Source organism: Protopterus annectens, chromosome 16.part0 (assembly GCF_019279795.1).
Source record: "Protopterus annectens isolate FY-2018-M chromosome 16.part0, PAN1.0, whole genome shotgun sequence".
NCBI lineage: Eukaryota > Metazoa > Chordata > Ceratodontiformes > Protopteridae > Protopterus > Protopterus annectens.
In genome coordinates this window covers 133377988-133403800 of record NC_056750.1, presented here as the reverse complement: position 1 = coordinate 133403800, position 25813 = coordinate 133377988, and the positions used below count along the sequence as shown (strand labels likewise).

Here is a 25813-nt window from a genome sequence, read left to right as displayed (position 1 = left end):
CTTCAAGCCTGGCTGTACTTCCTGTCTTTCCTGCTTGGCCTTTCTTCAAAGGCATGCCTTTATTCCATCCACCCACAACACCTATTTCCCATTTTTGCACATGGGATCAGGGTGTCAGTTCAACAATGATAATCATCTAGAACCAAGGTTTACATTGCCAGGTGGCTAGCCCTGCCGCAGTAATTCTTCCACACCATCATACTCACACCTATGGCCAATTTAGAGTGTCTAATCTACCTACTACATGTCTTTGGAATGTGGGAGGAAACCAGAGCACCACACAAACGCAGAGAGAACATGCAGACACCGCACAGAAGGCACCCCAGCCAAGAATCAAGCCAGGGAACCTCTTGCTATGAGGCAACAATGCTGTCCACTGTGCCACTGTGCTGCCCTCAAAAGGTTGCCTTTATTCTTCTACCTTAATGTGCTGCTATGGTTCATATGCTAAGAGGAGAAGAAGAGTAGAGGGCTGAGTACCATGATGGGGTGGGGAATGACAGTTTGAGCATTTCTGGGTGTTGAGATATACTAATGTCTCAGGCATATGGTCCTATGGGTTAGCAAAGATGGGTACAGTTTTTACAGATCCAGAATCATAAGTACCTAACCTTTGTTTACCTCGTGACAAAACAGGAAAGCATAGCAGTATTCAGCTAAATTATAGAAAAATTAGATGCTGCTAATATACAAAGTATAAGTATGTTTCTACATATACCGTCATTATCATTGCATATATAGTATAACCAACATTCTGTCTTTAATAATTGCAATATATATAGGCAATGGAGCATTGATTCTGAAGATATATAGTACGTTATCAAAAATAATGTCAACCTTAGTAACGTATATCCACTTTCTCTAACTGTAGGCTGTATTTAATTCTAGCTGTAGATATAATGTCAGAATCTTTTAGTAAGTACAAACTTTTAATTATGTATAAAGGAAATACTACTTACATATCCTTCATAAAAAACAAAGGAGATGGGTCTTGAGAAGTCTACAAAGCTACTCCAAGCATAATGCTAAGACTTGCTTATGTTGCTGTCTCAGGGGATCTATCAAGAGGCTTTGTGTTCCTTCTCCCATTAATTCCTCATTCTTCCTGGAGATGTAGCAGATGGTTCTTAGGACGTTTGCACATCTACTCCAAGGAGAACATCCAGGGTTCAAACCCAAGACACAACCTCCAACTTTTTCTACAATATATAGTAACAGGGTGAAAGGCTAGAAATCGAGAAGTGATCTATAGGTCACATGGATGGGAATCATCTCTGTCTTGTCTGGACTGAGTATCAAACAACTACCCTTCATCCTGTTAAAAATGGCATCTCAGCTATCTTGTAAGCTGTACAGGGTCGAATAATGTTTCTGAGGAAAGGTTAGTTGTAAATGGATATCATCTCAAATCACACCTTTAAATAACATCATGTAATGAGCAGCATATGCACTGTGAATAACCCTGAGCTAAGAATGAAGCCTTGTAGCACCCCACAACTCAACTGGTAGCCCCTACAAGAACTAATCACAGATACAATCCTCTGAATATGCTCCATCAGGTAAGGGACTGACCAGAACAGAACATGAAAGGTAGGCCACAATAGATATTTCGATTTTTCATTAATACATCATAGTCTACAGTAAGAAACAGCTGAGATTTTCAAGTAAAAGCAACATTGAGAACCAATGTTGCTCTCTTATCACCAGGAGGTCATTACTGACTCTTGTGAGAACCATCCCAGTACTGCTTCTTTTCCTGAAGCTAGAGTGTAATGAATTGAGGATGTCATGTGAATTTAAATATAATTAGAGCTGAATTCTAACCATCATCTCAATAGCCTTCACACTGAAATGTAGAGAAGAAATAGTGCAGCAATTTTCTAGGTCATTCAAATCCAAGGATGGTTTCTTAAGGGAGAGGTAACCAGTTCCTATTTTAAACTTGATTGAAGAACACACATCCTTAGAGAGAGGTTCTTAAGATCTGGGAGAATGACTAGAACCAGTACCTCCAGGCAGGTTTTATGTAACCTGTTTGGAGCTGGATCCATCCTGTGAGTCACTGAGCACATAGTCAAGATCAATTCCAAGACCTTGGAATTCACCATAATAAGTAAATTTTCGCCATGTAAAATAAGATGAAATGTAGCTGCTAATACTGTTATATCATGTACTATGAAGACCCTTCTAATGAGGCCAGCTTTAGCTGAAAATAAATTAATACATTGATCACATTCAGATGCTGAAAATGCCTTCCCACAACAAGAATGAAATTTGCCAGTCAAGTGGATATGGCAGAAATCTCTCTGAAAAGGGCATCACATAATTTCTGACCATAAAAAAGCCACAGTACGAGTAGCACTAACCATGTCAAGAAAGGGTAAGTAAATAAAAATAAAATAAATGACAATGTGCAGAACGCTCATTAAACCTAAGCTTATCTTCAAGAAAATGTGTCCTTCACTAATGACAGCCTAGTCTATCCTAGGTAAAAGAGTTTTTGGTCATACCATGCCTCATGGATACCCTGTAAAACTAGTCATACATGCTTTGAGGGATAGTCAGCAATGACCCTGTAATAAGTCAGTATAGTCTGCTTAATCAGCAGTCACCCTGTTATAAGTCAGTATAGTCTGCTTAGTCAGCAGTGACCCTGTCATGTCAGTATAGTCTGCTTAGTCAGCAGTGACCCTGTTATAAGCCAGTATAGTCTGCTTAGTCAGCAGTGACCCTGTTATAAGTCAGTATAGTCTGCTTAGTCAGCAGTGACCCTGTTATAAGTCAGTATAGTCTGCTTAGTCAGCAGTGGCCCTGTTATAAGCCAGTATAGTCTGCTTAGTCAGCAGTGACCCTGTTATAAGTCAGTATAGTCTGCTTAGTCAGCAGTGACCCTGTTATAAGTCAGTATAGTCTGCTTAGTCAGCAGTGGCCCTGTTATAAGTCAATATAGTCTACTTAGTCGGCAGTGACCCTGTCATGTCAGTATAGTCTGCTTAGTCAGCAGTGACCCTGTTATAAGCCAGTATAGTCTGCTTAGTCAGCAGTGACCCTGTTATAAGTCAGTATAGTCTGCTTAGTCAGCAGTGACCCTGTTATAAGTCAGTATAGTCTGCTTAGTCAGCAGTGGCCCTGTTATAAGTCAATATAGTCTACTTAGTCAGCAGTGACCCTGTTATAAGTCAGTATAGTCTGCTTAGTCAGCAGTGACCCTGTTATAAGTCAGTATAGTCTGCTTAGTTAGCAGTGGCCCTGTTATAAGTCAGTATAGTCTACTTAGTCAGCAGTGACCCTGTTATAAGTCAGTATAGTCTGCTTAGTCAGCAGTGACCCTGTTATAAGTCAGTATAGTCTGCTTAGTCAGCAGTGACCCTGTTATTAAGTCAGTATAGTCTGCTTAGTCAGCAGTGACCCTGTTATTAAGTCAGTATAGTCTGCTTAGTCAGCAATGACCCTGTTATGTCCGTATAGTTTGCTTAGTCAGCAGTGGCCCTGTTATAAGTCAGTGTAGTCTGATTAGACAGCAGTGACCCTGTTATATGCTAGTACAGCCTGCTTTGCATCATGAAACTATCACTTCTGCCATCCAGAAGCTGGTTGATTAGGGACAAAAGATCTTCATCTAAAGAGATTTGTGATGATAGGCAACACTGGACTTGTTTTTTTCCATTTACCAGATTTAGTTTAAGGACGTATCTTATGTATTTTTTATCTTATTTTAGTAAATAAGAAAAATGTTACTTTATGGCAGGAAAGACAAACGTAGTGTTCAAATCAATAGTTTTATGGAAAAAATGGATTTTTATCCAGGAAAGCAATGATGAGATAAAATACATGTTATAATGTACCTACTGAGGTTTCATAATGTTAAATCCATTTTGCAATTATAATAAATGTTGTTGAGTTTTGCTGTGTAAAATATTACTGTAATTGCATGTGTAGTGTCATAACATAACATAACATTTTTTTTCAAGGTTCTGCTGCTGTGAATATATTTCCAATCTATCCTACCTTACACCAAATACAAAGCCAAACTACTGTGATGGTTGGATGCTTGGCAAGAAGCAATAATTCAGATATCCGGATCACATGGATTTCAGGAAGTGGTCTGACATTTCCTTCTGTGTTTAATAAAAAAAATGCATCATTTTCTGTGACCAGTTATCTCTCTGTGAGCACAACTGACTGGAAGAGTGGCAAATCATATACATGTTCTGTGAATGGCATACAGATTCAAATCTCCATGAAAACAGGTAAGTTAAAATTATCTGTTTTAGGTTCACTTGTCTTTGTTCAATCTTAGCTTACCATTCTGTCCTTCCTGCTCCCTGTTTTTCTTATCCCTTGGACCCCAATAGCTAAAATCACTTATTTTTGGTCCCTGAGGGAAGAGTCTCCCCTTTCCAATGGGAATTACATTTTCAGTGACTCAGGTTTAAGATGGTGGTGGAAGATGACATTAGTAGGACACACAGATATCCTGCAGGGCTGGTGTTTGACTGTGTCCTTATAACCTCTCCTTCTCCATGTTGCTATCAGCAAACAAAATGCTAGGCCAAAAGCTCATTACCATACTTCCACATGCTCAGAGGAATTTTTACTTCATCAATGCAAACATTCTGGAGCAGCTAGTTAGCTCCCCAGCTAGAGGTAGAAATATCCTAGAACTAGTACTCATGAAAGTGGAGTGATGCTGCTCCCTCCCATGCATTAACTTCTCCCTGTTAAGCTCTGACCACAAAATTATCTCCTTTAGTATTAAAACTAACCAAGAATCCCCCATCAAATTCAAAAATTGTTAAGAACTTTGCTAAAGCCAATAATCTCAAATGAAGTGACAGTTTATTATACTTCCAACACTTGAGGCCTACTCTGAGCTGTACACAAAAGTACGGTACAATCACTTTCATAGCTACATAGAGGAGGCAGTACCTGTCCGAATCAAACCTATGATTACTGGCAAAAACAAACCACCCTGGTGGACCCCTAGCATGAATAGGCCATTTAACAAAAGGGGAAAACTCCTCTACAAAGCCAAGAAGGAACAGACAAAACAGTGGAATAAGACACTCACCAGTCTAAATAAATAAATTAGAGAGTTTGTCAAATCTAGCAAAGAAACTATGAGGTAAAGATAGCCTCCCAGGTGGCCTTTTTTAATTATAAGATCCGAAAACCACGTAACCAATGATAAAACCGTCTCCTTACCAAAGCAAAGACAAATATTTCCAAGACAGGCGGCAGTAAACAGGCCATGGTGGAAATGTAAATGGTTTAATGGATATAAGCGCTTTCGCATTGTTAACCACAGCACTTCATCAGATATTTAAAGCAGGTTAAAATCACAAATACGTCTTTTAAATGTAACTAATTTACCAGTCAATTATCTTAGCAAAAGAAATGTCATAGATGACGTACAAATTGCGATAAAAACATTTAAAACAGCATTGCAGTCACTATAAAGCTTTGCATGTCTGCATTGTGCATTCTCATTTCACATTCACAAATAAAAGTCACTGAGCGCTACTAAAGCATCATCGTATTTCCTATACTTGTTGCCCTACCTCGTTCACTCTAAATATATTTATTCCTGATATTGCACAATAAACTATACATAGAACAAACAAAAGCAACTTCAGTCTCACTAAGTTCTCCTCCAAAAGAAGGGAACAGAGTATGCAGGCACTCCGCTTATCCATGTGTAAGCGAGTTCTTCAATTTTAAGTAAAGTAAGTTTGCTTTTGCATTATGCTAAAATGTCAGTGAGTTAAGTTATAATATTGCTGTATAGCTGACAACACTCTCAAATAATTAAAACTTGAATTGTAAAAAAACTTGACTTGAACAGTACAACAAGAGCAAGCTTCTACCTTATTGGATTTTCAGCAGAACTAGCTTCTCGATGCTTGATCTGCAGACAGGACCAATCAGGAGAGAGGAGAGGTTAAGCTCTTGCAGGGATTCGAGTGCAGGACCAATCCGGAGAGAGGTAATTTGTGGCTTGCAGGTAAGTAGTGAAGTCAAGCGCAGGTGTGGAGGTAGAGATATTCAGGCTTGAACCCTGTACCTTGGTTGCAGGTGGCAAGGACCTGAATTCCCTACCCGCCACTATTTGTAAAAAAAAAAAAGTGTAGATTTTTGCCTCATATTTGTTCTGTTCCTCATAAAATCTGTGGTTTCTGTATCTTCAGTTTTCCTTGCAAAGATTTGTAGTGCAGTGGTAGCATTGTTGCCTGACAGCTACAGGTTCTCTGGTTTGATTCTTGGCTGGGGTTCCTTCTGTGTGGAGTCTGCGTGTCCGCGCATCCCTTCCAAATTCTTCAGAAAGTACATGGTAAAACAACCTTTTATTCTAGCAATTGTCTAAGTTTATAACATGGATGTTTGAAATTTGCCCATATTTTTGGGACTGTATTCCCCCATTATTGGCCTTGTCCAGGTATTTTGTGCTAAGTTTGAGAGCTATGGTGAGAACGTAATTCACTGAATGTTTGGGGGCTGTATTCCCCACATTACTGGCTTTGTCCAAATGTTTTTTGCTAAGAGGTTGAGAGCTATGGTGAGAACTGAATTCACTGAATATGTTTGGCAGCTGTATTCCCACATTATTGGCTTTTTTCAGGTGTTTTTTGCTAAGAGGTTGACAGCTATGGTGAGAACTGAATTCACTAAATGGTAGCCATTTAAGTTTGTCTTCCTCTGTTTCAGCTGATTTGGGATAGTGGTATGTTTCTCTGACTGTTTTGCACAGGGTCCCCTGGGTTCAAGACGTGGCAGTGAAATGTATGGTGGTAACACAGCATTTTATTCTAACAACTTTCCAACATTATACAAGCAATGTTTAAAATGCATCCCTGGTTTTTGGCCTTTTGCCCTCCCTCAATAAATTTTGTTTTTTCCAGATTTCTTGTGCTACAAAGTTCAGAGATACAGCTGAGTGTCAAGTAGATTTTAAAAGGAGCTGAGAGTTGCAGGAGAACAAAAGTTTAGTGCTGCTTACCCTAAGTCTGCTTGCATTGTTAATAGCACAACAGGTAATGTACTTGCTTTTGATGCAGAAGGCTGTGGGTTCTACTCCCACAGTAGGTGGATGCATTGCTGACACTGTACTGTATTGTAAAGGGGGTGGATGCTGCAGTCCTTTTTGGCAAAGATACCTAGTAACTATGAACCTGTTATCAGTTTGCCATCCATTCCCTATTGCGGTATTACTAGCTTATCATTTTTTTAATGCATGCAACATAGGCAATTTATTCTTCAAGTGCAACAGGCACTTTATTTGTAGATGAAACAATGACATATAAAGTTGTTTGCTAGCAGCATCCTCTTTATTAGTTACAGATTTCTTTAATGTGGATTTTACTACTTCAGAGATTGTGCATATTTACTGATACTGGTGGACTATAGAAGGTTGAGTAGACTTTTTATGATGGAAATGTTCTCAATTGGGCATTTTTGTCATTGGTGCATGCATTTTGTTTCATTGTTTACTGGAAAAATGTTCAAAACAATAAATGTAAAATGTCCTCCAACAACTGTACTGTATTTTACAAGGAATATAATGTAATACAGTCAGGAAGGTGTATCAAAGAGCATGTGTATGTTTCATGTTCAAGGGGCCTATGATTTTGAAAACAGCCCAAAGTTAATCTTTATCTGCCACTGGCAAAATGTATTTTCTTTGAATGTGGGTTTCAATGCTGTTTCAATGCATGTGAGTTTCAAGGGCAGAGAAGTTTTAATGCTAAGTCTATTTTCATTGTGAGACTGCATTGCTTTGTTTAACAGATATCTATTACGGTTTGTGCTGTAAAATGCAAAATGAAATCTAAATCATTGCAGAAGTAAAGCAGTACGCACATTATAGTGTTTATGGTAAATGGGGCAAAATAACCAAGGAATGGGACATTAGAATGGCTGCAGGGGGGAGGCTCCATTTAACCATGATTTTGTGAGGGGGGAAGGGTAGCAAACTCAGACAGCCCCGGTTGAACTATACCTCTCAGTTGTCCATATTTTTGCAGAATGAATAGATATTTGCTTCTTATTTTTGGTTTGTTTCTCATAAAATTTGTGGTTTTCTAGCAAACCATTTAGGAATGAAGTCACTAAATGACAGACATTGAGTTTCAGAAGTCATACCCTTCAAAAAAATGCATGCTAATGAAAGACCTGTTGTTCTATCAACTGTCTTAAGTTTATACAAGAGCAATTTTTAGTAGTGTTTGTATGTTCCCCCAATATATTTGGCCTTGTCCAGCTTTCCTGCATTAAGAGGTTGAGAGGTACATGCAAATTGCTTTGTAGAATTAGGAATATCCAAACCTCTCAATTGTCCCCAATTTTGGCTCAAAATGTTGCTCTCCCCTAATAATCCCTCCTCAAAATGGCAATTTTGGAAGAAAACGTGGAGGGTTTACAATTATATATAACTGTAGTGATCAGAGTTATAGATTACTTTTATTTCAGAAATGCATGTAGATGCTCTTATTTTGTTAGCTGCTCAAGTTAACAGTGTTAATATTAAAAAGGTGTCCCTTTTTTGACAGGTTCCCAGCTGTATTGTGTGGCAACTTTATATTTTTGCATCACATTTTTGGTCTGTTTTTCATAAAATTGTGGTTTTCTGGCAAATTAGTGGCAAATCATTAAAGATTGAAGTTAGAAAATAATGGCAGACATTTGAGTTTCAGATTTCATACCCTTCAGAAAATTTGTACTATTGCAAGACCTACTACTGTTCTATTATCTAAGTTAATAAGAGCAATATTTAAAAATTGTCCTTATTTTTGGGCCTGTGTCCCACTTCTAGTTCTTTGTATGGCTTTGTCCAGATTTCTTGCTCTGAAGTCGAGAGGTATGAGTGTCAGAGCCATCACTGTCAGCCAGAGACATTTCAAATTGTGACATACTTGTTGCACCCCACTCCCCATTGTAGTGGCTTTGGATGTGTCCAAGGAAGGCAAGGAGCAATTATGCAGTGTAAGTGTGCAGAGTAATCCCCCATCGAAGGTAGACCACAAGTACGACCATGGCTTTTCATCTGTCCTTGATTTTGCAGAATGTTCTGGTTTTCTGTCATATTTTTATACTGTTGATTTATGCTTCTTATTATTCAGGAAATGCATGCTGTCACAGTGCCCTGTTGCTCTGTTTAAGTAGCAATGATTTAATGACCATCAGGTAAGCTTGTCGGAGATTGTAATATGCAAGTAAGCTTTAATAAGCATACTGTTAAAGAATTGTCAGCATTAAAAGCCTTTTTGTTGTTGCCATGCAGAGAATATTTACATAACTAGATAATGTATAACCCTTGGGTATTGAAATGCATATGACAGTATTTGTAATAAAAGGACAAGATTACAGTATTTTCAGAAGCTCATTACATTTGTTGGAGACTTGCAGTCATCTTTTGTTGGAGAATTGCAGTCATCTTTGCAGGCTTTACCTGTAAACTAAACAGAATGCCAATCTATCATGTGTGGTCCATAACTTGTGCAGGAATCCTTTAAGCAATTTATCTTGAGCTTGTTTCTTGTTTGCTGTTCATTTTCTACTTTGATCATGTCTTCCCCATGAAACAAGTAGATAGTTTTGTCAGGCAGCAGGTCTTATTTGGATAAGAAACATTTTTACAAGTGGGGGTATCACAGAGATTGCTACTTTCAGCATGTTACTTGGTAATTTTGTAAAGCTGAATATAAATTATAATTAGAACTGCAGTGCAAGGAGAAGTGGTTTGAGTTGAGTGCTGTTGTTTTTTTATACTTGATTTTGACTGGCATTTCAGTAATGTATTTAAAAAGTAATTTATTTTTTCATGCCTCACAACCTGTTTCCATCTGGATATTAAGTAAGTTGTCATGTAGCCAATGCATTGAAATATTTTTTTCTTCTACACTTCATTTTGTCTTGATTGGACTCTTGTAATGACTGTTTGGCACCCAAGGCAGCGTATTTAATCAAAGTTCCAGTTGTGGTTTTGAGCATAGCCATATCCCTTCTAGTTGTCCACACCCCTTCCCATTGGCCCCACCCATTCAGCTGTCTCCTGCAGCCCTCCTTTAATTTGAAGTCACCAGCTGCCACTGAGCATCCCTTACTTAAGGGTGTGACAGTCTACCCTACCTTGCCAAGATAAAAAACTAAAATGACATAGCCTGCAGTTTCAAAAATTTTGACAAGCTGAGGAATTCTGCTCCTGCTGGGTTTCCCATACACGTCCCATAGAAGGTGCTGTCCTTAAACTTAAAAGGATCAGTATCTGTTCTATGGGTCTATGCAGGTTAAGCAGAACAAGTTAAGTGGATTCCAAGAATTCAATATATTATCACAAGAAGACCTGTTCCTAGATTTAGAACTTGGGCTCAGGTGACATACAGGCTGGCCACTGGATGGTAAAGCCATTATATGATTTGTTGAAGCTGACAGAGGAGAGAGATCGTTGACTGAAAAACAGTCTTCTAAATTTATGTTCTAAGAGATGAAGCACCTCACCTTTTTTGGCTTTTCCTACTTTGACTGAGAAGCAAGAACAAGCCCTTTCTGGAAGATTATAGGAAATTTAGGGAATGGTTTAAATGTGGGAAAACTGCTGGCATTGTGAAAGGGAATAGTATAATCAATAGTTCTTGTTTAAAACCGTAGGAATTTTTGTGGATCAGGGTTAAGTCATGAAGATATAACAGTCTGACCGGAAGAGAAAGTTGAAGAAATAGATGATCCACAAGACAGACTCAGCTACATGCTTGAAGCTCCTAGGCCAAAGACAGTGATGCTGTTTAGCTGTATGAAATGTTTCTTTGTATTACAAAAATGGTCTATATTTTGAAGGTATTTCTAAGAATTCTGTTGGGATGAATGTTGCACTGTAGGCCAGTTTGCATATATCTCCCCTAGATGAGATTATTGTATAACACAGGATTCTTAACTCACAGTGTAAGCATGTCATGCCATGCTCTCTATATGGTTCTGGCTGGGGTCCTCATCTGTGAAGGGTGCTTTGAATCATACAGGACACACTGTAGTGTTTCCATTCATAGTATTAGTTATCTGTTAAAATGAACAGTGTTAAGCAGAGAGTTACATTGAGAAGTGCATTTGAAGCTTTAAAATATGTATAGGGTTGTAAATGCTGTTCAAAACAATTGCATTGTGCATGATCACTATTCAGATTTCTTTACAGAGAACATAGATCATAGAAGGCCATTTCTGCCTTGTCATTTATTGAGGTATAAGAGTTCTTTGACTACTGGGTGTCTCATAGCCCTTTAAGCAAGGGACAGGTCACCCTTAAGATATTTCTGTGAATCTAAGTATAGGAATAAAACCTTTCTTTGTAGTGCAGATATGTTAGGCCTCTAATCTTATTAGTTGCAGACCTCTTCAGTCTTTTTCTCTTAGTAAGGTACATTCCAAAGGGGACGGTGTACTCAGTGATGGGAATGATCAGTGTGGAGTACAAAGAGATGAGGACGTCTTTGATCTAGATGAAATGCCTTTTGTTATGAGTTGTGCAAGGTAAAATGATTTCCTATTCACAGTTACAATGTGATTGTCAAAAATAAGAGAATGTCCACCAAAGTGCACAGGTTTCTCATGACATTTTCATTTTGAAGTGATGTGTTATCTATGCTATAAGCTGGAGCTAGGCTGTGCTTACCAAATACTAAAATGTTTCACTTTTTGGTGTTGATCTTGAACCCATTTTTAGTATACCAGCTATTGACAAGTGTAAGGTTCTGCTGGAGTGCATGGATGCCAGAAAGGAGACTACATGATGACTCCCAGCTTACAATCATCTATGAACTTTGTTAGCCAAATATCCTCATTTGATGAGTGGAGTTCTGAAAAGTAGATGCCAAACAGCTGAGGTCCCAACACAGATCCCCGAGGAACTCCACTGGTGACCTTCAATGAGCCCTGTCTCTAAGCCATTTGACTATCCACCTAACTACATATGGGTCAATTTTGATTTTCTTCAAATGACTTATTATAATACCCTGTGTTATAGTATTGAATGCCTTGATAAGGTCAATGTCTACTGCATGGACAGTTTGTCCACAATCTACAGCCTGAGTAACCTACTCAAAGAAGTTCATAAGATTCATTTGACAGAATCTACGTTTCTCAAAGCCAAACTGCTGGGAGTTGAGTCTATTAAGATTCATGATATCATGTCTAAATAGGTCAGTTATGATATGTTCCATAGCTTTACATATAAGACTCATAAGGCTGATGGGTCTGTAATTCCCAGGGTCAGTAGCGGGGCCACTCTTGTGGAGTAGCATCACAATGTCACTCCTGTGCCACAAAAGCCAGTTGTTAAACTCAGAGTGAAGATGCTGATGAGTATGTCCACCAGTGCTTGCTTAATGCTATTAATTGGGCAAAAGGTTATGCTGTCAGGCTCTATGATGAGGTAGTCTTCAGTTTGGAGAGAACCTTCAATACATGCTCTCTTGGGATGGTTGGTGACTTTATTCCATGAGGATAAATGGATTTGGAATAGATGTATGTGGGGTAAAGTTGGCACTAAATTTATTTACCAGTATATTGGTAATATCCACTGGATGGGAGTAGTTAATACTATTAGGAATAAGTTCAGGGCAATGTTGGATTTTATTTTATTTTAATAAATGGTGCAGTGGTGCAGTGATAGCTTTGTTGCCTCACAGTAAGAGGTTCTCCAGTTCTATTCTCAGCTGGAGTGCCTTCTGTGAGGAGTCTACATGTCCTTCTTGCATTTGTGTGGGTTTCCTACAGGAGCTCCAGTTTCCTCCCACATTTCAAATTCGTACATTTGGAGTATTTCTCCCTGGGCTTCTGCTGAAAATTGGCTTTGTTCCAAGTTGGACTTTCCCAGTAAACAAATTATAAATAAAATAAATTATTTTTCTGACATTACAAAAGAATGATTTGTAGTTGTCTTTGGCTTCTTTAGCTAGTCTGAATTCATGGAGTGTCTTTGTTTTTCTCAAGTCCTTTTTATTTTCTTCCCTAGCTGTTTATGTTATCCTTTATTTGGGAGTAGTTTGTTCTACTCTATAGGTTTAGGAGTTTCTTCCTTTTATTACATAGTTTATTAATGCCTGAGGACCACCATGCTGGTTTACTTTTGGACCTCCCTATTTTCTTGTATCTAGCTGTGACTGCTAATTTAATACAGTTCTCCAGGTATGAGTATAATTTTTCTGCATAATTCTTTATAGTATCAATACTATGGATAATACCGCTATACCAAAGTAAGAGACTTCAACTGAGATTTGTACATTTGAAGTCCTTGAAATCTTTTATACTTGTTTCTGACCCTTTAAAGATTCTTATGGAGAAGGTTACTAGTTTGTGGTCTGATCTGATCAATGGTTGATTTGTTTTGGATACCTTGATGATGGTACATACAGATGCTAAGTTTGTTAATACCAGGTCAAGTATATTCTGTACTGTAGCAAGTTCTTTAACAATCTAGTCCAGGGAGTTTTTGTTTATAAAACCTAAAACTTTTTGTGCATGTACTTTGTTGGTAATATATCCCCCTATTAATCATCGGGTAGTTAAAGCCACCTACTTATGTGGAGTTCATCCAGAATATTTAGGAATATTGTGTAATTTTCTGTATAGATGGATGAATTTCTGTAACATGCTGTGAACTGATACCTGATCTTAATTAGCCTGATTTTACCGTCTATAATCTGTCTCAAGGTAATGTGGTGTCTAACAAATATGGCTACCACCACAGTTCTCTCCAGGTCTGAATAATATTGAAGAAGTGCTCTCTGAGCACTTAAACAAAGTCTCTGTAACAACACATACATGGAGGTGCTCCACATGCAGGAGGGCCTCAAAGTCTGTCAGCTTGTTTAGATTTCTAGCATTAAGTGGTACCATCTTGATATGGCCCAATGGTTGATTTGCTTTGGAAGTTAAGCTGGGAGGTTCATCTGCTGGACCCTTCCTAAACAAGGCACAATTAGACCTGCAAAGGCTTTTGTCAGTATGAGGAAGTCTTAGACTGAAAGTTACAAATTGTCCTTAGTGAAGCAAAAATGGCTGTCAGGCATTTCATTCCACAGGATTCCCTTAAAATGGCATCAGGTATGTAGTCAATTGTTAAAGCCAGTCATATTTTTTACAGCTCAGCATCATTTTTGGTGATTTAAGGATATACTCAATACTAGGCTCTTTACTACGTGTGAAATGCATGAAGAGCTCTGTTATGTCTTACTCTTTGTCCCTCAGGATTCTGCAGGCTGTTTACCCCATCATGGGCCATTGTCTATGCTGTACTCATATTTGTTGGGTTTAAGGGACATAAGGGCACTTGCAGCATCAGGCAGTCTTACCTTGTGAGAAACAGCTCACTATCCACCCTGTTTTTTGTCCAGTTTAGTGAGTGTAAACTACATGGGCATAACTATCACCAGTCACTAGTACTTTCTATCTTTCTTTGAAAATTGCTTTGGTATAACTGGTCTAGGATGTGCTGTTTCCTGTTGAGTCCCAGCTGTGTTGTCTGTCACTAATTGGTGTTGCAGCGCTTAGTTTACTCTGGGCCTTGCAACTACTAGCCCTTTGCAGCTTGAGCATGGATTTTTTAGTGCTTCAGTGTATGATAATTTAATATATGTAATTGAGTGATGCTCATAGAATAGGTTAGATTGTAAGACAGTGGCCTCAAATTCGGTTATGTACTTGCATCTCTCTCAAATAGACAGTTAAGTAAAAGATCATTTACTGTGAGCATCAGGAAATTCTTGCATTGCCTGACTATGCCAAGTACTGTGAGGCTGGCAACTTAGGTAGATTAGTTTGAATATTTTCCATGTTGATTAAGGTTGCAAGCTGTGTCAGGGAAGAATAAGAGAATATAATAGAATTTTGGGTTCCTGGACTGAAGTATTTTATAATGAAAAAGAGTAGATAGAGATTAATTAAGGTCTGAGCATTATGTTAACTGTATGCAGTCAATATACTAGTCTAGCCTAGCTTTAAGTTTAGTTTGGTGGGTGAATAAGAGAAGATAATAGCATTTTGTCCCCCAGTTAAGGTTTAATTTGGTGTAAAATAATAAATGTACATAAACAATTTGGTTCAAGCACCAAGACAGACTGGGTAGGCAGTAAATAATCTGGTGTAGATTGGCTATGAGATTGGCTGAAGAGATGAAACAATGGACTGCTGCTTAACTCTGTGATTTTTACATCTTTAACTAACAGGTGGAGTTAACTAAAGATTATAAGAGAAAATTTGAAACTGAAAATGCCTGCGTCTGTAGATTACAATGTTGCATGTTACAGCATGGGCACCACCAACCACTGTTAAACCGAGAAGAAAAAGTGAAAGAAACAGTAAGAAAGCAGTTAGAACTCCAGCCAATAATGCGTACCCCTCAGAAACAGCAGTAATAACAGAGAGAAATAAAGACTCCGGTAAGAGAAAAGGTGGGGGGCTTTGCATCAACATGCGTAACAGCTGGTGTACCAACACAAAGATCATAGACAGTCACTGATCTCCTGATTTGGAGTATCTCGCAATTAAATGCTGGTCCTTTTATTTACCTTGGGAATTTACCTCTGTTATAGTTACAGCTGTTTACATTCCACTGGATGCTAATGCTAGCACAGCTCTAGGTTACCTGCTCAACATCATTAATTTGCAGCAAAACATTCACCCTGAAGCCATTAGTATTATAGGTGGTGATTTCAACCACACAGATTTAAAAAACGTTCTACCTAAATTTCATCAACACATTAAATGTGTAACCAGGAGGAAAAACACACTGGACAAGGTCTACTCAAATATCAAGGATGGCCATAGGACAAAACAGTTGCCTCATTTAGGCCAGTCAGTTCATATATCATAGGTTCATAGGTTCATAGGTTCATACTAGGCTATCTGCCCAAGGGCATTTATAAGCCTAGCCCATAGTTATGTGGCTTTCGGCACCCCTTTAGTTTGAATAAAAACTATGCCTATCATTTTTTGTGTGCCTCTGTCAAGCAGTGACACTACTGTAATCTAAGGGTATACGCATCGAATCCATCCAACAGGTCTTGGTCAAGAACATGTACCGGATTTGCTCACAGCATAGGGAGTCCCGGGATTTGTGTCCCAGCATCGCTCTATTTCTAACCGATCCAAGGTTTAAGTCTCCTTGTGGTTTTTATAACATTTTTGAGGCATGGTCTCCTTGGTTCTCTTGACATGGCCTTATATGTCAGGCATTTTTTGGAAACATAAGCGTAGAGACTGAACAGGCCTTGACATGGCTCACGGGCAGCAGGTCACATATTTCTGAGACCTCATCCTTTTGTGAGGGAACCAGCAGGGTCTTTCAATATGCATGGCAGCATAAGACATATTTTTGAGGAACTTTAATTTTTTTGGCCTGAACTTTTGGGGCCCGTTTCAACATTCTGCAATGACCTCCCTTGATCTATCATTGAATCCTTCATATTGTAGTCAATGGGAAAGGTTTTCCCTTGATCTGAGGGAACAATGACCCAAAGACTACTGATCACTTGGGAAGGATAGATCCCTGATGACTTTTTCTGTTTTCAACACGGATCGTCACGTATACTGTAGCTCCGGGTAACCCCTGTTTCTTTGGCGGGTATGATCCCTGATGACTTTTTCTGTGCTCAGTGGTGGCCTGGTTTATATGGTAGCTAGATGTAACCTTGTTTTCGAGATATCTGACTATTCATTTTTGGCTCTATACTTCCTAGTTTGTAGCTTCTGAGGCAAACTTTGTCCTTGTGTGACTCCTGTTCTTGTTGCTAGGCTGTCAGAGATGTGTCATCGAATAAGAGTGGACCCAGACCGATTCTGTGGGACACCTTTTACTTCATCCTGTGTTTGCTTCATGGCTCCAGCAACTCTTGGACCTTGTGGGAGGCCTGAGCCTGTGATACAGCAAACCCATCTTTGTGATGTATGGGTTTACATTCTCTGTGATGGCAAACCCATGATACCTGAGTGGGCACAGTCGAAGGCCTTTGCCAGGCCGATGAGGCTTTATGACTGCCTTCCTCATCAATTGCCTGGTTTTGGATGATACCTGAGTGGGGCTGTTGTGCAGGATCTGCCTTTTGATGGGTAGGCTGTATGGACTGCCTTTCCTCAAGTTCCCATGTCTCTATTCTCCCAAGCATTACCAACCCTTCCAGGGCTTTCAAAGTAAGGTTTATCAACATTAATGATTTCCAGTGAGTCAGGGTCCATCCTATGACCGCTTTTATGAGTGGGACCATGGTCCTCAAGCTAATGGTAGGGTAGCTATCCTGAGGTGAGGCTAAAGTTAAACCACAGTCCTAATGCGTGGGTTTAATTCTCGCTGCGGTTCATGAAGTTAAGCGGCGCTGGCCACCATTGGTCCCCTGGATGCTGTGTGATTAACTTAGTGAGGCAACTCTCAAGCACATTCTGGAGAGGGACACCACGGCTACAACCTCTGCTGACAGATATCTCCTTCTCACCAAGTTTGCACTGGACCTGGTGTGTTGCCAGTAGGGGGGCATGTCTCCTTTGGGAGTCTCTCCTTCTGAATTGAACTAGTCTTGTTAGCATCTGTATGTTCCTAGGTTGTGTATAGCTAAAGAAGGCCTTATGATTGTCTTTAGAGTCCTTGCATATAATTCTCTTTCATTTGGTTTTGATGATTTATGAGAGTCTTCTAATTTTACTTTGAATCCTCAAAGGTTTCTATTTTTTCAAGGATTTTGGTTTGGATTCTTAGTAGCTTCCTCCTTTTTTTGTAGAGTTTGTCACCTTAGTCTTGATTTTATACTGATTGCTAGTTTTGGTACCTTTAGTCTAGAAGGTTTTGGTCCTTTCTGATCCATGCTGTCCTATAGGTGCTTGTAGAAGGTGACTTTAAGTGAGAGCTTACTTTGAGTATGTTTACCAGTAGTCAGGGCTTTAAATGTACCTCCATGCTGGTAAGTGTGGAACGTAAATTGTAATGTAAGTGATGGTCTTGTGTTTCACTGGGGGCGGACCAGACCCAGCGAGATTAGCGTTTTGAGTATCTTACCAGTGCTTTTGAGAAGTTGAACACTGTTTTTATCCCATGTTCGTGTTGATTTTGTCAAGGCACGGGAAGCGAGATGGGTTATGTACCAGTTGTTCATGTGATCTGAGTTTATCGGTGTTACTGGTTTGGGTTAGATTGTCGGGCTTGAGTGATCCAAGATGGTGATTAGGGTGTGTGAAGTCACCTAGTGATGGTGTTTGAGATATTTAGTGGCATATGAGTTTTCAGACTCTTTGGGTTGTGGTGTGAGTTTGAGGTAGTGGAAGTCAGTTAGCCACAAATTGAGTAGCAGTCACCTAGTATGGTATGTTTTGGAATAGGCCAGTCGATGCATTGTTGGTTTAGGTAACCTGGCCATGTGGAGTTTGAAGGAATATGGTAACCCCCCTCAATTTGCTAAAAGGTCTGATTTTGGGGGTAATTGCACCAACTGCACCTCTCCGTGTGTTGATGCATTGTGCTCTCAGGAGCCTTGAACCAGTGGCTTGCCACAGGGTCGACATCGATGGTGTCATATTGACCTGGGCCTCGGAAAAGGTCTCATCTTTATGATGAGACTGCTGGGGTGCTCTGATTACCCTTCGGGATTTCCTTTTGGTGTCCTAGGGTGGTAGGAAAGGAATTTGTTCTCTGCCCCTTGAGCACTGCCTAGAGGCAAGAGCCTTGCCAATTGAGCAGAAGCCCAGGGTGACAGGTGTCGTCCCTTGTTCTTGCAGCGTGGCTTTAGAATTTGAGCCTTTCCTAATTTGAGACAGATATTGATTTAGAAATGACTTTGGAAATTAAAGAGGCCAATAAGGGGGATCACTTGCAAGCCGTCCTGTGGCATCATTCTAGGTGTGTCCAGCATACCATCCCAGGTCAGGCAGCATTGGATGTTAAGGCAATGACCGTCCTCAACGTCCTTTCGCGTAGTTTGTGTGATCTTCACCAGCGTGACAATCATTAGTCGTGAAGGTAGGATACTGCTGAAGGTCAGGGTCATACTTATGTGGCGGATTCTAGCACCCGCTGTCAGAGCTCCCTTTTCTTCTCCTTACTCAGTCTGGTGAGGAGACGCCGCGTGTCGTGGACAATGGCTAGTGGTACCTGAGTGCTGTGCATTTGTTTTGGGTTCCTTAAGGGAGGTGACTGCTTGACACTTGAGACAGGCGGTCTACTGTGGGTATGTGTTGTAATGTGAGGTGGTAGTTGTTTAAGTGTGTCTTTGGTGGGAATCACTGTTTTGTAAATGTGCCAGATCATTTGATGAGGCCTTCCTTGTGTGAGTGTGTGTGGCCTTTGAAGCTGTGTCTGTGTACCATGTGACTGGGTATGTATTGGTGGTGTGTTTTGGTCCTCCTGCTTGTGTTGGTAGTCTGCTGTTGGGTAAGCTTGTCTCCAGTTTGGGCTGTGATAGTTTTGTCTGAGGCATGTATTTGTGTGTTTTGTGGGAGAAGGGTTATTGTGTGTCAGGGTACATATTGTGATGTGTTTGTCTTGATATTCTGTTGTTCACTGGTTGAGCCCTGCCTTTCTAGCAACTGAGCCTCGATTCCCTAGGCGTATTTTGATAAGAACTTCAAAGTGACTCCGTGGAGTTGGTGTTTGAGGCAGTGGTAACATACTCTTGTATAAGAAGGCTTTATCAAGGTGCAAGTACTGTAGGGAGTAAGTGCTAGGCTCAATGATCCCAGAATAGTCTACTTGGGAATCAAGTAGAGACTTACTTTTTAGTTATAGGATATGGGTGTTAGATCATGGGCAATTCTTAGCGTGTTTTATAGCAGGGGCTGAGGGGAGCTAATCATAGGTAGGAGTAATCCACTAGGCTTTACGTTTCTGGAAAGTAGAGATCCAAGGAAGTTTTAAAGGATGCTGGTAGTTAACTTTATCCAGTTGGTAAGGTGCTAAGTACAGTTTAGTCCTGTTTAGGCAATGGATCCAGCACAGGGCTGGGTGGCCCTAGTTTCTGGCTGCAACTCTGTTTAGGGACTACTCTAGTTCAGTAAAGGGAAAACAAGAGATTTTTGGCCCACTCACTGGTAAGCCAACAGACAGTAAATGCTCCTAATTCCCTAAACTAAAAGTAAGAGGATTAGTGTGTAGCCTACAAGCCCAGGCTCTGCAACAATTAGTAACTTAAAGTGCAATAAACAGGTGTAAAATGCAGTAGGAAAACAAAGTAGCAGTAACAGAATAAAAATGCAATCGCAGTTTAATATGATAGTAAAGCCACAAAACAACTTAGCACTTGTTAGTGTAAGAAAAGTAGCTCAAACATTAAAATGCAAAAATGCAATAAATGCATTAAATAAAAGAGTTGGTACGCAATGGCTAAAAGTGAGACATGCAGTAGCTTTAAAGCAAAGTGACAAAGAATACCCAAAAATCATTTAATCTCATAGAAGTCATCAGTTGCAAATCTGCTGCTTACAAAATAGACAGTCACTCTGGATCTGAAATAATTGGTACAAAGAGGGAGTCCTGGTCACACCCATCTGTTGCAGAACCAAAACTGAGCTCACAGAAGGGGTAACCTGAAACTGACCACTCTAGTTCAAAAAGGCTAAAACTGGATTTTTTTTCCCACTTTCACTTTTTTTTTTTTAGAGACCCTCGGTTCTTCAGTAAACTTTATAATGTTTAAAACTTCCACACTTGGAGTGTGTTAGCCTACAGGTAAAATTACAACAAAAGCAACTTAAGAAACTCAACAACTCTAATCAACACAGGTGGGAAAGTAACAGAATGCAGAGGAAAATTTTTTACAGAGACAACAGAAAAACAGTAAATATTCAAAAGCCAGAAAAAAATACTTAAATCAGTTATAGGCTTTTGTTAATACATAAAAGTGCTGAAATAAATAACAACACAAATATGTTTTAAAGGACAGTCAGAACACAACGGTTTAAAGAACAAAAAGAGTAAACAGTTGTTTTACTTTTATGCAAGTAAAAAGGAGGAACAGATCAAAAATAAGTAAATAAAATGGTATTAAGAATAATGAGCTAATGACACTTGGGATCGAGCTCTGTTACAAAAGGACTGTATATTTGCAATATGTTTAAGTATAAGAGCAAGACACCAACAGGGAGGGAGGGTGAAAAAATAAAAAAAGTTTAACATTGAATGAAAGCAATTTAAAAAGAAAGATAAAGAGAATTCTGAATAGACATGTTGTTTAGATATAGAGAATTATAAAACAGTAATCTGTTGGCAGGTCAAAAGATTTAAGACAGGGAGGGCTCAGTTGCTGGTCAAACAAAAGACCAGCCTGCACAGGGAGGGAGGGTGGCTGAGAAAATAGACCAGACTCTTTGACCCCAGCATATACTCCTGTTAGGAGAAAAGTCCAAATTACCACAAAACCTGTTAAATATTGCTTAAAGGAGCACTCTTGCACCTTTAGGATTGCTTTGAAAGGACAAACTGGGACATTTTGAGGCTTAGGACTTGGAAGTGTACACATCAACTGTACTTTGTTACATAAAAAAAATGTGTTGACAATGTCACTGTCAGCAAATGTATTTGCATGTACCCTAATCAGAAGCCCTGGATGATGAAGGAGGTCAGATCTGTTCTCAAGCACCACAATGCAGCCTTCAGGTCTTGCAACAGAAAACTTTACAGCATGGCTAGAGCCAACCTAAAGAAAGGCATCAGAAAAGCTAAAGCAGCCTATAAAAGGAAGATAGAGGACCATTTCACCAGCAGTGATGCAAGGCAACTATGGCAAGGCATCCAGCACATCACTAACCACAAAACCAGTAACTGTATGACTGTTGATGCAGATGACTCAATGGTAGAGGAACTTAATTATTTGTTTGCTTGTTTTGAGGTGGAAACAGCAGACAGTTATACTTAGGCCTCATGAGTCTTACATCATCTGTATTAACCTCCTACAACCACACCTTCACAGTGCAAGAGCATGATGTGAGGCATGTGCTCAGTGCAGTTAATCCAGGAAAGGCTGTCGGCCTTGATGGAATGACAGGATGGGTGCTGAAAGAATGCATGGATCAGCTCTCTAAGGTCTTTACAAAGATCTTCAACCTGTCTTTGTCTGAGTCTATTATTCCATCTTGCCTGAAGGCTACCATGATCATGTCACTACCTAAGAAACCTGTCATCAGTAGTGTCAACTACTACCACTCAGTGACACTTACTCCACTTGTTATATAGTGTTTCGAACAACTGGTCCTGAGATATGTCACCACCACTGATACACACCAGTATGCTTGCAGAGCAAATAGGTCTACAGAAGATGCCATCTCCACTGCCTTACACACTGCACTTTTCCATCTTGAGCAGCATGGGAGCTACGTGAGGATGCTCTTTGTAGACTTTAGTTCAGCTTTTAATACAGTTATGCCAGACAGACTGGTCACTAAACTTGCTGGCTTTCACAATATGTCTGCTGCTGTACCAAAGACTTTTTGACTACCCATTACCAGATGGTTACATTAGGCCCGTACTTCTGTTCCACCCTCATACTCAACACCAGAGTCCCACAAGACTGTACTGAGCCCTCTTCTGTATACTCTTTACACCCATGACTGTGTCCCCTCCTATTCTGCTAATACCATTATTAAGTTTGCAGATGTCACGACAATGGTTAGACTTGTATCAGGAGGAGATGAGACAGTTTATAGGAATGAAGTCCAAAAACTGACTTTATAGTGTATTGAGAGCAACCTTGCCCTGAACACTGCCAAAACAAAAGAACAAATAATAGTCTTTCAGAGGCACAACACAGACCACAACCCAATACACATCAATGGAGACTGTGTGAAAATTGTTCCTGTCTTAAAGTTTCTGGGTCTACATGTTGAAGAAGATCTCTCTTGGTCCATAAAAATTACAGAGGCAGTCAATAAGGCACAGCAGAGACTCTATTTCCTGAGTATCCTCAGGAAAACCAACCTGCAGGTGAAGCTGCTGGTGTCTTTTTACTTCTGTTTTATTGAACGTGTGTTGACATCCTGCATCTCCATGTGGTATACCAGCAGCTCAGCAGCAGGCAGGCCCTTCAAAGGATAATTTACTCTGCCCAGAAAATTATTGGCTGCACACTGCCCTCTTTGGAAGAACTTTTCTGCTCTCATTGCCTCAGCAGGGCAATCAACATCTTGAAAGACGCTTCCCACAGTGGGCATCATCTGTTTGATTTGTTGCCTTCTGGCAGATGGTTCAGGTCCATTCCATCACAGATAATTAGACTTAAGAACAGTTTCTATCCCAGAGCCATACAAAAACTGAATAATGTTAAACACTCACATTAAGTGACCTTAACCAATTTTGCACTATAAAGTACATTTGCGTTGTTTTGCACCTTATTTTATTTTCATGTGCAATATACCCAGTGCAATAATTTTGCTGCTTTACTGTATTGTATTGTATTGTATTCCCTTTTTATTTATGTCCATTATATGTGATTGCACCTTAGGATTGCTACAAATTTCATTGTATTTGTGCAATGACAATAAAGGAATCTTATCCTATCTTATCTTATCAAATTATTCCCTTCCATTGAATAATCAGTAGTGCTCTCAGCAAGTTTATACCCTGACTGGAAAACCATCTGAAATTGCACTTTAATATAAAAAACAGAATCAGACTAGCTCAGTCAATGGTGGAGTGCTGTAAAATGTAGATGTGTGACAGTCCATGGTTCCGCAATAAGAGTTAGTTGCCTTAGGCAAGATCTGCTTCAAACCTCCTAGTCCTGCTCAGCTAGACAGATACAGGTATTGTTTGGAGGAGAGTAAGAAAATGAAAGCAGAAGTAAATTATAGCTTTCTCATTAGGAAGAACTTTTCAAGTGTTAATAGTCCACATGATTCCAATTAAAAGCAAATAAGAAAAAGCAGAACGCTTTCTAAAACTACAATGCCTTATTTGAAGCTTGAATAGCTTGTTGCTCAAGTTTTGAATGACAGCTCATTGAGCCACACCTCAGCCAAGTGATCTGGTGTTATACAATGTCATGTGACCACAAAGTAAAGTACAATCAATCACCACTGTGGACTAAGGCTCCATCCTGTTGGGAAGTGGAGCACCATATTCAAAACTGTAAAGGTCATACCATAATTAACTGGAGCTATTTGAGTAAGACTCCTATAGGTCACCTAACAGAAGGATTTTTTGTACTCAGTCTATGAGTAGTAGCAAGAGCTCAAAGGCAGACAGAGGAGAATATTTAGAGTCCTTTGGTTTGCAGGTTTGTTATCTGCAGCTATTGTTTAAAGCTGGGACTTATGATCAGAAACCTACAGTGACCTCACAGGTCTGCCATGGTTTTGAATTGTACCCAGCATATGCATATTTTGTAGTAAGCTATTAAATCCTGCTTATGATCCTAATTTTTTTTAGAGTGCAGTACCATTTATGTATGATAAATTCTGCTGCAGTTAAATATACTTTTCCTAAAAAATGCATATTTCTGGATAAGTTTAGGCAATAAAAGTTACAAAAATGACTCTGGATTGACTTGCAAAGACATTTTTAAAATACAGTAATGGAAGAATGTATTTTATTAACAACAGAAAACATTTTGGGGGGAATTTAACAAAGCCTGCACAGACTTTTTTTATGTAGGCATAGTGGCATGGTGTTTACACAGAAGTAAGCAGATGTGCGATCCGGTAAACAGAGCTGAGGGGTATGCATGAGCATGCCAATACTGAAGTGTCCGTGGCATGCAAATCACCTCATAAGCAGGTGAATTCCATGCAAATGAGAGTGGTAGAGTGATCCAACAAGCAGATAGGCAGTACTCTACACCTCATTTTGGTTTTCGTAATGTACATGGAAAGATTCTGTGTACAGGATGTAAAACTGACACCAGGGACTGTAAAAGTGAACTGACAGTGACATAAATAGCATAGGAGACACATATGTGTGAAAAACTATCCACTATGTGTCCAAAACTGTATAAAAATAATTTAAATTAATTTTAGTTTTTTTATACTCTGGGAATGTTTGTCAGACACACCACAGTGCGCAAACATGCTGTTATGAAAAAAAAAAAAAAAAAAAAAAAAGAGTTGAATACCAGATTTATTAGTATGTGACAGTAATGCATTACAGTACCCCGTATGGAGTATATACAATGGTAGACTGCTGTGGTTGCTAAGGAGGCAGTCCCTGGAACCGTGTAGTTTCCAGGTATTATTCAGGGATCTTTATGCAAATGAGCTGGGTTTACATAATAGCACAAATAGGTGTCTGTGTCCGCAGATCCCATCCATGTAAGCACAGAACCATGTTGGTGTCCACAGAAGAGGTAGTTGACATCAAAAGGGGGTGTGTCCTACAAGTCTTTTAAGCTCATTGGAGTTCAGCAGTGCTTGTTTATGTAGTGCGGCACTCTGCTCAGCAGGAGGCCATGTACACTGACTGCTAAGCTTTGTTTATCTCCAAGGCACGTGTTTCAGCATGTTTCAGCATGTTTGCATACAGCTCTGCTGTGCTAAGTGTGCCTGGTCATGAGGATTTGTCCACTGACTGCTGAGCATTGTTTATCTTTGTGGTGTGGGTCTGTGTGGTATGCCACAGTGTTCAGCAAGGAAGACTGTAAAAAAAGTGGCTTGGAAAACCAATGAAATGGTAATTACTGATGACCCCATGTTTCACTTAAACCAGGGCCATTAAAACCCCTTAATGGTATACTTTGCAGGTGGAATGCATCATAGGTAGCCAATCACACAGGTTGCACATAGAACAGAGCACTATAAAGAATGCATACACCCTACAATCTGATTTTTCCCTATACCCTGCAACATTGGAGTACAGACTTGG

At 39.6% G+C, this 25813-nt stretch overlaps 1 gene segment (V, D, J or C); it reads left to right on the top strand.

The window, feature by feature from the left end:
• LOC122790892 overlaps positions 1-25813 on the top strand; it is a 367647-nt gene that overhangs the window by 95534 nt on the left and 246300 nt on the right.